At 41.5% G+C, this 12,958-nt stretch overlaps 1 long non-coding RNA gene and 1 pseudogene across 3 annotated transcripts in view; both read right to left on the reverse strand.

The window, feature by feature from the left end:
• The window catches only part of LOC149445976 (uncharacterized), a 37,713-nt gene that overhangs the window by 7,238 nt on the left and 17,517 nt on the right, over positions 1-12,958 (reverse strand). The window lies entirely within an intron of this gene.
• On the reverse strand, positions 8,014-8,193 carry LOC149445977 (U2 spliceosomal RNA; annotated as a pseudogene).

Below are 12,958 nucleotides of genomic sequence, written 5' to 3' on the forward strand. Positions count from 1 at the left end.
GTCTTTTTTTTCAACCTGGCTATGCAAGTAGTGTTTCTGGGGTCAGATTGCATAGTCAAAGATGGTACCTGCTCTAATGCTAATAGGAGTAAGAAGGTTGTGGCCAAACTTGGACACTCTGCCTGCTCTCCTGCAAAGGAGTCTTCTGGCAAGCACACCAATAGCTCTCCATGTGCTTCTTGATCACCCTGAGAGCCTCTCTGGGGACTCTTAGAGTACATTGTTAGGGAAGGAGAAATGTTTCTCAGTGCAGTTTCAGGGCCCACAGTGTACCAAGTCACCCTACTGGGAAAGCCACCCAGACCATTCCTAATCAAATTACTACTGGAATAAAGAGGTTATCCTGCGACAAGCTAGATAGTGTTGACTTGTTCATTATATAACTTGAATATCTCTACCTTTCCCAACATCTCTTCAAGGAACAAAATTTGTGGATGTTAAATGTAGGAACTGAGGAACTGCATATGCTTTACTCTATGTAAACCCAGAGTGGTCCCAAGGTAGAAACTTCTTTGTTTCTGGGAAAAAAGAGACAAGGGAGCTAGAGAGCAGGAAGTCTTGGGAGGAGCAGAGAATGTGTCCATTTTGTTAGGTCAAAGATGAAGTTAAGTAGAGATGTAGCTGGGATGTTAACATTAATGAGGATGTTGAAGTCACCAAGAATGATAGTGGGTGGATAGCAGCTGTTTCCAGAGGAGGGAGGGTGCTGGATGTGGAGATTGCAGGTAGATAATGGAGGGCCAGGATTAGGGAAGATTAGGAGAAGAGGTGTGACGAAAGTAAGATGGGAGCATATTGTATATTTCACGCAAATACATCACTGTCTTGATGTTTAGGTCATCATGTGGGTTTAATATTTGCAGGAGGTGATGAGTGCAGTAATATGGAGAGGGTAGGAGTGAGGGTGATATACCATACTGTCACGATATAAGGTCAGGTTCAGAGACCAGTTGCTACAGCAGTTGTAAGGCTTACCTGAAACCAGCAGGATTGGTACACCAGCGGCCCACCCTGGGAATGACGCAGGCTCACCTGAGGTGCGGGGTCTAAGCATCCACCGGTCTTCCCCAGAGCTCCTAATGGTGGAGATGGATTTGGCTGTGTGTGAATGCCAGGTCGCACATCTCAGGATCACCCCACCAGGGGATGAGTAGGCTGGAAACCAAAAGCGGATCAACAGTTCAGGGATCAAACAGAAGCGGAGTCAGTCACAAGCCAAGGGTCGGTCACCAATGGTAGTAGATAGGATGAGGCAGAATCGTAGATCGTAGTCAGTAGCAAGCCAAAGGTCGGTAACGTAGATGAAGACAGCAGCAGGAACAGTAAGCAGGCTATTGGCTGGTAAGGCACAATAATCTGGCAACCAGGAAGTGCAGAGACATGGCTTTTATAGGAAGTTCATGGGAGGAGCAAGGAGTTCAAGGTTCAAGACAAAACAGGGCAAAGGCAGGATCATCCAAAGAATTGTCAAGCAAGCTGTCCAGCATTCCAGGTGGCTCAGTGAGAAGAAACACTGTCTCTCACCGCAGAAGGCCCAGGTTCGATTCCAAGCTCTGACACATACACTGTGTGCACAATTATTAAGCAAGTATTTTGACCAAATCATCATTTTTTAGGCATATTGTCCAACTCCAAGCTGTATAAACTTGAATGCATATTGGATTTAAGCTTATAAGGTGATGTGTATTGGTGTAATGAGGGAGGGTGTGGCCTAAGGAGATCAACACCTTATATCAAGGTGTGCATAAGTACTAGGCAGCTTCTTTTCCTCAGGCAAAATGGGCCAAAAAAGGGATTTAAATGACATTGAAAAGTCAAAAATTGTAAAAAGTCTTTCAGAGGGATCCAAAACTCTTTAAATTGCTAAGATATTGGGACGTGATCACAGAACCATCAAACATTTTGTTGCAAATAGTCAACAGGGTTGCAAGAAATGTGTTGAGGAAAAAAAATGCAAATTAGCTGCCAAACATTTGAGAAAAATCAAACTTGAAGCTATCAGGAACCCATTATCCTCCAGTGCTGTCATATTTCAGAACTACAACCTACCCAGAGTGCCCAGAAGTACAAGGTTTTCAGTGCTCAGAAACATGGCCAAGGTAAGGAAGGATGAAACCAGACCACCACTGAACAAGACACATAAGTTGAAAAGTCAAGACTGGGCCAAGAAATATCAGAAGACAGATTTTTCAAAGGTTTTAAGGACTGATAAGATGAGAGTTACTCTTGATGGACCAGATGGATGGGTCTGTGTATTATAATACCAGCCCAACGCAGAAACCCACCTCCATCTTTCAGGTGTCTTAAGTGGAGCTCTGTGCCCATCACTGATCCAGCCACAGGCCTATCCATCTGGCTCATCCAGAGTCACTCACATCTCATCAGTGCATAAAACCTTTGAAAAATCTGTTTACATTTATTTCTCGGCCTAGTCTTGCTGTTTCAACTTATGTGTCTTATTCATTGGTGGTTGGGTTTCAGCCTGCCTTACCTTGACCATGTCTCTGATCACTGAACACCTTGTACTTCTGGGCACTCCAGATAGGTTTCAGTTCTGGAATAAGACAGCACTGGAAGATGATGGGTTCCTGGTGGCTTCACGTTTGATTCTTCTCATATCTTTGGCCGTTAATTTGCATCTTTTTTTTCTCAACACGTTTCTCACGTCCCTGTTGACTATTTGCAACAACATGTTTGATGGTTCTGTGATCACGCCCCAATATCTTAGCAATTTCAAGAGTGCTGCATCCCTCTGAAATACTTTTTAAAATTTTTGACTTTTGTCAAAAAACTCGCTTACTTAATAATTGTGTACACAGTGTATGTAAGCTGTGGGGTGAAGAAGAATGGTAAAGTATTTTGAATTTGAGGACAGAGGACACTAGAGTGAGAAGGATGGGTAGAGGGAACATATTAGAGGGTGTGGAAAGTAGGAGTAAGACTTCATCATAGGTGCGTTCCACAATGTATTCTAGAACATTGTTGCCTCAGTTACTGCACACACTAAAAAAAGCCATTGCATTAGGTACGCAGCCTGCTTCCATGAGTGAACCTTGTTCACTTTTACTGACAGTGGAAAGACCACTGAATAAGGCTATATTCACACTTGTGTTTTGGCCCAACAGTGTACACGTGCAAGAACTGCAAAGGGTCACGATGATTAGCTGCAGGAGGCAACAACATTAATCAATGGGAGGCTGCCAACACCTGCAGGTATTTGCAGCTGCTTGCAAGTAATTATGCAGCGATCACCTGCAAGTGATCAGCCCTGGACACAGACTTCTGTGTCCCCCAAAATAATGCATTTCCATCTCCAGGTCACATTTATCCCATAACTATAGGTAAAACCCCGGCAGATTTAGAGATCTCTATGCACTAGGCTACTGTGCATTGGTGGGTCTATGATTACAAAAGTTAACAACTGAAGAAGCAGTCAATGACCATGTCTATCAATGTTTGCATATATGACTGCATTTCCTGCAGTTCAGAGGATTGATCAGGATAGTAATGCAGGCCATACATGGTTCGAATTCCGAACGATTTTTCGTCCAAAAATCAAAAACGTTCGCTCAGTAATCCACTGGTGCCATCAATGATTTTGAAAATCGGCCGACCAAGTCATAAAGTTAACCCCATATAAAGGGCAAAATTTCTGTTCCTTCCAGGTCATGGCTCATGCGCATAATATTTTCGGAAAAACAATCGTACGATTTGACCATCAATCAGTCGAAAATCGGTTGTTTTTCACGAATTTTCCAAAATGCCTAATCACTGAAAATGGGAGAAACCACGAAAATTGGCTGGTGCCATTGATCCACTAACAGAGCGAAAATCAATCAATTATTCTTAGGTTAGATCTTCGGACGAAAAATCGGTCGAATTTCGACCCATGTATGGCCGGCCTTAGTGTGCATACCTAAATGTTGACTTTGGCTATCAAAACTAGCCAGACTGTGGGCATATGACACATTTTAGAGTGCTATGGAAAGCAGCTCAAAAATACTTATTTTTAGCCCCCCCCAAAAAAACACTTCTAGATATATACCTGTACATTAATTAAAACTGAATCAAAACACATCAGCTTTGTTGAATAAAAAGCATGCATTTTTAGAGTTAAGCCATGAAAAACCTCCTGATGCTGTGTTTTTTTTTGCCGTTTCTATTTATAATTTTCAGTGCGCTCCTTCATGCTCTGCAAATGCAGTGGATTCAAAGGCATCTACTGTATTTTGTCTCATAGTAGTACCCCCTCAACAATTAGATAATATGACAGTACATGTTACAGCTCTTTCTCACTTGGTGGCCCTTATTAACATCGTCCTTATTGTGTGGAGATGGAGCTGTGATTCACTAAAGGTTGTGCATGTTTCTGCCGCCCCCAATATCATTCTCTCAGAATGCGTGGGAACCACTGCTGCCCACGGGCTAGCTTTTTACAAAGGCTGCTTTCTCTGCAGTGTTAAGGTTAATACAAAATAAAACAGTAGAGAAAAGCCAGCTCCAGCCAAAACCTTCTTTCTGTTTTGGATAGATGGGAAGGGTTACAATATCTTTTAGGTCTATACTGCAGTCTGCGTCTCCTCTGACATTTCTTCCTATGCTAGTGCAAGGATGGAGTGATGGGGTGGGAGTGCCAAAGGACAGGAAGTGATGGTAAATCTCTCGAAGGGGTACAGGCTGCAACATATACTTTTATTAACCTAGGGGAAAATATTACAACAGGAAAACTTAAAAGTGTTAAAGTATACAATATGTAAACCCTCACCTTATAAAACAACCCATACAGTTTAAAATAGAAATGAAAGGCAGAACATTATAAATACCTTTTTCCCCCTATTTTATAAGTGATCACATACCCTCTAAGCTCCTTATACAGCTGAGAACAAAGAGCTGGGGGAGGAGAAACAGCTATACACTGAACTGCCAAGTAAATAGCTGTGCAGGGAGGGAATGTGATCAGAAGTCTGATCATTGGAGGAGAGCATATTAGGTTATCAGCACAGCCAGCAAACTGACCATGCTGTGCTCTTATGCCCAGTGTAGTCAGTTTCAAAAGGAAAGCAGAGGGACTGGCAGGAACATCAAGGATTAAACACAAAGGAAGCAATAAAGAGAGAACAGGATACTGTTGTCATATATTATGTGGAGGGATGACGAGTGTATTTATAAATTTATTTTCCTGCAACAACTAGTCCAACAGTTCTTTTCCAGAGAGATGCATTAAATCTGCTCAGAAACAATCCATAAAACAGAGGTACAGACAAGGCAGATGACAGGGTACTTAGTATATTCATCATAGTCATCAGACACCTTCAGAGGACCTACTTTCTCCTGTCACACTTTCTCCTCTCCCACTTAACCAAAAGAACCTTCCCTAATATGCACCTTTTCCCATTGACCAAAGTGTCGAGCAATCTGATTGGTTGGTTTTATGAGCATGTTTGATCTTATGTGTTACAAACAATGTGTCTAGACAGCTGTATGCATAAATTTAAATTAATCTCTTCATGATGGCCCTATAGCAGATATAGATATAGAGTATATATGATTTTGCATTTCCAGGTAGGAGGCGTGCGCCATTTGTGCCCGTGGCTGTCAATCACTGGGTCCCCGCCGGTGATTACTTACTGGCGCCCGGTGATCGCCGAGCATCTCCAACGGGGAGGGGAACTGTATGTAAACAATACAGTTCTCCTCGCTGTCAGTTCATGCACACTGCTTTGGATGGCTGTGCACAGCACAGCCATCCAAAGCAGTGTGATTACAGTGAAGCACAGACACACAGCCCCTAGTAAAACAGTACACAGCACACAGTTAAACTTTGATCGCCACTCGTATTAACCCCTTACTGCCCAGTGCCATAAGTACAGTGTCAGTGCTTCTTTTTTTTTTTTCTAGCACTGATCACTGTATTTGTGTCACTGGGGATGTCAGTGACACCAAGTCAGTTCCCCCCCAGTGTCAGAATGCCCCCCGCAGTCCCACTATAAGTCGCTGATCGCCGCTGTTACTAGTAAAAACATGTTAAAAATTAAAAAATTCCAGTATGTATACCACCATTTTTAAACACTAAAACTTTCATGTAAATCATTTAATTTACACGTATTGGGGTTGTTTTGTAGCAAAGACATGGAGCAGAATATATTTTGGCCTAAATTTATGACGAAATTTGATTGTTTACATTTTTTTACTGGACATGTTTAATAGAAAAAGTCAAAAATACTGTTTTTTTTCTCAAAATTGTTGATCTTTTTTTTATAGCGATCAAATACCACCAACAGAAAGCTATATTCATGGGGAAAAAAAGGACTTAAACTTCATTTGGGTGCAGCGTTGCATGACCACGCAATTGTCAGTTAAAGTAACGCAGCACCCTAATGCAAATGGCCTGCTCAGGAAGAGGGGGGGGGGTAAATCCTTAGGAAAGCAAGTGGTTAAAAAGTTAGATACTCCTTGTCTTGTTTATGGCAAAACTGCAATCTTTAACATCCTTATACAAAGGTGGACATGACACCCAATTCTCTTCACCATAAACAAGTACGCTATGAATATTTAAGACCTTTCCAAATCTAATCAAACAAACTTGCATTTTACAATGCTGGTAGAATTGCAAATAACCTGCTCTGAAACTCCCGCTGACTTTCCACATATTTATCCAAAAACAGGTTAGCCCAACATAACAAAGGTGAGGTAATTACCTCGTGCATAAATTAACATAGTAAGGAGTTATTGGCTACCCTTTTGGTCAATAACACAAATCTATATATATATATATATATATATATATATATATATATATATATATTACAATATCCTACAGATACTTTTTCATACAAGTACATATGTACAGCAGGCACATATCAGGAGTATGAAATGTTGGGTTTCCATACTCTTTAACCCTGTACCACTAATTTCGCTGGACTTTGGCCTTAAGGGTCTTTTTCAGTAACCTTTGTACTACAAAAAGCACACACCTACACTATTTTTAATGAAGCAGCACACCAAAAGACACAACAATTACAAAGGGGTTGTGGTGTGATATAGCTTAGGTGTGTTTTATGTGGCCAACATAACAAAGGTAAGGTATTTACCTCCTGCATAAATTAACATAGTAAGGAGTCCTTGGCTACCCATTTGGTCAATAACATGAATATATATATATATATATATATATATATATATATATATATATATATATATATATATAGCTCAGGTGTGTTTTTTTTATTACTGATTATACTGTGTGTCAGGGTGTCATTCGAATGCACATATTCTTATGCATTAAAGTGTATTTTTGTCTGAATACATGGTGTATGCAAAACACCAAAAGTAAAGATAAAATACACAAAAAAGTGCACTTAGCATGTATCCATTAGTCCCCCCATGAACAGTGAGGACCCTTCCCTAACCTCCCAGAGTGCAAGACTCCTGATGGGGAGGGGGGGGGTTAAGGCCTGGAGCACCCTGTTCCTCGTGGTCAGCTGAAGCCGACCAATGAGTACTTGCTGAGGGGCTTTACCAAAGAGAGACCCCCCCCCCCCAAGTCAGGGGAGGGGGAACCTAATGGCCACACATTCTCTGGACTTCAGGGTAGGCCCAAAGTCTCACACCCTAAAATCTGAGTGAAAAGGAAAACAGATTTATAAATACAGGGTGATACACATGTAGAGAAACAAAATAAGTAAAAATAAAAAGCCAGTGCAGGTGCCTTGACTAAGCCTTGTGGGCAAGTAACAAAAATTGCTCTGGTCTCAGCCATAAGGCCTAGCCCATGAGATATTGTGCACACAAAAAAGCAGAAGTGTCCTGGCCTAGTGCGGTTTCACACAGTGGGATTCCACACTCATAATGCCTATCCTGCACCCCCAGGATGCCACTACTAGGGGGTGCTTGACACCATAGGCTCTCTGCCTTCCAGGTCTCTGACCAGACAAGGTAGCAAAGTCAAGTTAGGAGGCACTGGGCCCCTCAGGTTCCTTCACTAGGGAATTACTAAAGAGTCCCACCTCACCCAGTGAGTGCACCAATTTTTGTTCCCATGGGAAGATCCCTTGGGACCCCCATCATTACAGCAGGGGCACTATACAGCCAGCCATCCCAGCCAGAAGGCTAGAATAATGGTGGAGAACCCCTACTGGACACTGATAAGAACAGACACTACACTTAATCTTAGCCAAAAGGCCAAGAAGGCCCATGCATTAAGTGTATGTCCTGCAAAATAAAAACTTTTTTTTTAGTATTGAGTGTGAAAAAAAACCCATCAGTAAAGATTCACATGTGCGGTGCGGCTTGACAGCTGTGGTTTCAGTGCAAATTGAAAAGCAGTTGTTCAGCGGTTCAGGTCAGGGTTTGAAGAGAGAAAACATACCTGAAATTGTGTTCACAAACTCATGACGTGTGATTCTGAAGCAGTTCCCATAGAGATCAGAGCCTGTAATCCGCACCTGAACCGGACCGAACTGCTCAGAAATCAGGACTCTTTTTCAATCCACACTGAATCTGCATTGCTAGTGCACCTGACATATGTGAACAAGCACTATAGGAAGTAATGTTATTTCACATCATGTGAACTGGATGTGGTTTAAACCACATCCAATCTGCATATATGTGAACCGTCACTTAAGGCTGTACTGCTATCCAGGATTCCATTAGATAGATTTCCCCTCAGTTCCTGTCCTGATGACAATGTTTTACCAACAGGAAGTGAGTCAAAAAACTGTAACAGTGTCCCCTTGCATCATGCTGCCTGGTGCTTTAGGGACCCCCCCCCCTCACTCTTAAAATGCACCCAACCCTGGGACCCACCTTGAATATTTGCTCCCAGATATGCCCTACCACCCTGCTATCGTCTGCTCACTCCCTCTTTTATCCTATTGTGGGGAATCCTTGCTTTTCTCCTGGACTACAAGGGAGATTGTTACGCACTCCCCTAGACTCCCAATGTTTCCATGTCTCTCACTTTATGGAATCCGCTCATTGGCCATCAGTGTTGGTGCTCACTTCACAAATGGGTCGCTACCATCTTGACTTTTGGAGTGCCATACAGCTCCACCATTTCTTGAATTCCCTTCCACCTCCTGACAGTTTTTGACATCAGTTGAGCCCCCTGCCCCATTCACTCTCTCAGATGTACTCCCAGCTGATTGCTCCACCAGATTACTACGCTTACCCCTTCCTACAGAAGTGGGAACTGACATTAAATAGAACCTTTTCCTCCAGTTCAACATAGACAGAATATTTGCTTTGCTTGAAAATTGTCCATCTGTACACGGATTCAAGAAACCAATTTTAAAATCTTTACCAGATGGTACTGCTTGCTGACAGTGCTTCATAAATATCTCCCCACAATTCTGGACAATTGCTAGAGATGCCAAGAAGAAAAGGGGTCCTTACTGCACATCTTTTGGTCCTGCCCATAATTGGAGCATTTCTGGAAAGCGGTGTACCGTATCTTTTAAAAGTTCATAGATTATGTACTTCCTTACAACCCTGCTCTCTTTCTTCTACATGTCTCAGATATTCCAGAGAAAATGTACAAATCATGTCTATGCCACCTATTTAATGCTGCCAAATTGTGTGTTGTGCTGCAGTGGTGAGTCCCACACCCTCCTTCTATCCCATTCTGCCTCTCAAAAATTGAGGAAGTGAACAAGATGGAAGACCTAATACTTTCCACACGAAACAGACACAAGATTTACTCCAAAACTTGGGTTCACTGGAAAATGTTTACTTTCTCGGAAGAGGGGAAATCCTTCTTCCAACCACACCCCCCCCTTTCCTAACTATAATCTACCCCCTTCTCTTTTTTCTTATGTACCCCCCCTCTGCCCAGTCCTAATCTCATATCTACCCCCCTTCCCGATTCCTTGAGAAAAGACTCTATATCCTTTGCATTCATGGCTGCAGCCTGATCCAGTTTAGAGGCGATACCCATATCCCATTTCAAGTACTGATGGTTATGTTACTGCTGGGTGTTCCGACCAGGTCGCCCTTGCACATGCTATCTATAACCGATGCCATATTTCCTGATGGTTTGGGGCCTTTGATGGGGTCACCTCATGTATGTCTGCTTCCATTGTATTCTCCAGCTCTGTGAGTGCTGGATACCTTAACTAAAGAAAAATCTGTAATGGCATCACAGACAGAAATAAAAAATAAAAGCTATCTTTTGTAGAAATGGGGAAGGCTAGAACTCCTGCCAGATTTTAATTTACTTTTGTATCCGTCATAGATTTTCCTTCACCTGTCTGGAGAAGCTAGGAAGTGAGGGGAAATCTTTATATCGGAGCCCCAGATGCTTTTCTGCATAATATCAGGATTCCGGTCTCCTTGTAGCAGTATTTGTCAGGGGCGTTCACTCACTGTCCTTCGAGGCTGAGAGTTATGTATTCAGTTGAGTTGCTGTCATCATTCCACTATACCTACTTATCCTTTTATACTGTATGAGTTTGTTTCTGTTTTAATTGTACGGAGTGGTGCTTTTTCTTTTTTTTTTTTTTTTTCAACACTCTACTTTCTTATTTGCTAAGTTATATACTTGAACATTTCAATAAAAATATGGGAAGAAGTGGAGCCCCAGATAGCAGTAAAATCTGACATGAATTACCCCTCCCCCAACACACACACACTCTGTACAGATCTTTCCAATCTCTTTCCCTTAACCACTTCCCGTCCGGCCCATGTATATAACCGGCCGGCCAGGAGCATTGCAGGAGCGGGTGGCCATTTATAAATGTCCTTCCCACTTCCCTGCCTGTGTGCACTCCCTGGGAGTGCGAGGCACCATGATCCAGCACCATGAAAAGTGGGTGGAAGGCTTCTGCTTGGGGTTAGGGGCTTGCTGCTTACTTAACCACTTCCGTCCGGCCCATGTACATAAACAGCCAGACGGGAGCAGTGCAGGAGTGGGTGACCATTTATAAATGGCCTCCGCATTCACTGCCTGTGTGCGCTCCTTGGGAGCGTACGGCACCACGAACACGAACACCGATCACTGTATGGGACCTCTGTGTGAGGTCCCGATCATGTAATCACTGATTGACCAATCAGTGGTCACATAAATAGTAGTAAGCATCATTGCTTACTACTAGTGAAATCTGTGAATGATCACAGAGGTCACATGGTACAAGGCTATTCACAACAGCCTTGTACTATGTGACAAGCTGTGACCAATCACAGCTCACACAGTATATCTCAATGGCTGCAAGAATGCAGCCAGAGAGCAGGAGAAATGATTGCTTTTACAGCCTTTATGTGTAAAAAAAAACAAATCTTCATCACTTCATCACCCCCCACAAGTACTGCTATGGTAACAGTATGTTACAAAAAAAACATAATAATATAAAAAAATTAAATAAAAATGTTTGAAAAAATATTATTTTTAGTTATAAGCTAATTTGGGTTATTTTGTTTTTTACTAAAAAGATAGATTAATGCATTTTGGCTAAGATTTATGAAGAAAGATTATTTATTTACTAAATTTTATAAGAAAAACACTTTTTTCTCAAAATGTTTGGACTTTTTCATTTATATAGCAAAGAAAAAAAATACCAGTGGTGAATACATACCACCAAAATAAAGTTTTATCTGTCTCAAAAAAATGCAAAAAAATTCATATGGGTACAGTGTTGCATGACCGTGCAATTGTCATTCAAAATGTGATAGCACTGAAAGCTGAATATTGGCCTGGACAGGAAGGGGGTGAAAGTGTCCGGCCTTGAAGTGGTTAAGGAATTATTTCATCCTTGCAGTCATATTCACATTATTTACAGCCTAGTATACATAATGAGAAAATTGAATGACAAATATCACTTTTGGAGCGATCTATGATAATCTGATCGCTAATACACAGCTTTCGAGATCTGATCTGTCGTGTTCATGTGAAATTATCCAAAGGGAAAAGAACAAAAATATTTCTTGTATGATACTAGAACAAATGATTTTCATGTAATCAGTACAATATTTTTCTATAAAAAAATCCAGTGACCAAGACCGCACGAAAGAATACATTACAATATAATACATTACATCACTTCGGAAGTTGTATTCTGCCTTACAAGAATTTTCATAATTTTAGTAACCTATTCACTTTTGATATGAAACTAGCATGCAAAAAAAAAAAGTAACGGACGATCATTCGTCCGATATCCTCATTGTGTGTACAAGGCTTTAGCTGTCTGCAATCTTTGTTTTTACAAAGTGCAGCCTATGAGCTGTGTTTGCAACCAACTCCCTCCCCCCAGATACTGTCAAGCTGCAGACAAGTGTGTGGGGTCTATTTTGTGCTGGTCCTCGATGGGTAGAATTTCAACCAAAAATTCCTGGGAAAAGATGGTTCTAGGAAGTTTGTTTTTCCTAGTTATTAATAGGTCAAATCGACGTCCATTTTTGACTGCAGTGAAGAGCAATTCTGAAGGATCGGGTTGGAAAATGTTTCTCGAACAAACAAAACTGTAACAGTGTATGTAGCTTTTGTTTGGTAAAGTGCATGTGTTCCAAAATCAAATCTTAAAGGCAAACAAAATCTTTCGAACTACAAGTCTAAGTCTTGTCCTAAGAATTTTAATTTAATTTGAATTCTATCCATCTATGCCCAGCTTTAGGCTGACTCATGGGGTATAATGATCAGCTTGAAGTGGAGTCCACATACTTGCTGGCTAATTGCAAACACAGCAGAGTCTTTGAATGCGGGCAACAACATAGGAAGAGCATACACAAGCAGAAATCACCTATTTCATTCTGAAAAGGAAGCCTATATATTTCTGATGTGCTCCCAAAATTTTTTAGAAAAACTCATTATGTAATTTTCTATACCCTTCCCAGTTGTCCAGTTACTCTGAAGAGATTGCTGGACTGGAAGTGATGCGGAAAGATTCAGATATGTACCCACATAGGAGTCCATTGTCTCCAAAATGGCTCACATTCAAGAAGTGAACTCAGTAGGAGCAACAGTGGCAGC

Source organism: Staurois parvus, unplaced genomic scaffold (assembly GCF_062004578.1).
Source record: "Staurois parvus isolate SC_StPar_1 unplaced genomic scaffold, SC_StPar_1.0 ptg000704l, whole genome shotgun sequence".
NCBI classification, from domain to species: Eukaryota; Metazoa; Chordata; class Amphibia; order Anura; family Ranidae; genus Staurois; species Staurois parvus.